The following is a 798-nucleotide window of genomic DNA, read 5'->3' on the forward strand; positions in this document are numbered from 1 at the left end:
AGCCTTAATTTATTAATTCATGTACACTTATTTCTTTACAAAAAAAATTATCAAAAATCAATGTTCTATAATGTTTAGTACCTGATTTTTAGTACCCTTTTCAGGTGAAAAAAAAGGCACCCTCTTGTATAATTACAATAAAATAAAATATATTTATTATGTTTTAAAAAGAACAAAATGACAAAAAGAAAAAAGGATAGCATACAACCAAACTGGCAGTAATTGTAATGGTCCGTATAGACCTTTATAAGCTGAGCTGTTTAATTAACGTTCAGCGTATGTTCAGGTCAGGTCATGTATCACAGCTCCCTTGTTATGTTTCGTGTCACACACACGCAAGGTATAGGAAAAATTATTTTGTGCTTGCCATCCTGCTTAGTGTCATTACAGTTAATGTGAAAGAGCCTGGAAAAGATGGAGGGGGGTTGGGTAGTCTTCTTTAACCCTTTTTGGTCACCATGCGATCAGGGTCAAGGCCTAAGCTCTGCATCACAGGCAGAGCCTCTCCTTAGGATGGAAAGGAAAAACACAACTCGTTAAAATGGAATTAATGATCTACAGTAATCCAAGAGAGAATGCTTTATCCTCCGGACCACCAGAGATTTGCTCCTGATGTGACACTGTGGGATATAACATGGGCTTAACGCAGGTCTTTTACATCTAAAAACTGATCAACAGGACCCTGGTTGGAAGCGTCGCAACAGAAGCCAGAGAAATATTTAAGGTTAGTTTTTATTTAGGTCTGGTATTAAGTTTTTGACTGCAATTTATTAAAAAAAATGGGGAAAAAGAAAATAT

Source organism: Nanorana parkeri, unplaced genomic scaffold (assembly GCF_000935625.1).
Source record: "Nanorana parkeri isolate BGI_ZX_2015 unplaced genomic scaffold, ASM93562v1 scaffold592, whole genome shotgun sequence".
Taxonomy (NCBI): domain Eukaryota; kingdom Metazoa; phylum Chordata; class Amphibia; order Anura; family Dicroglossidae; genus Nanorana; species Nanorana parkeri.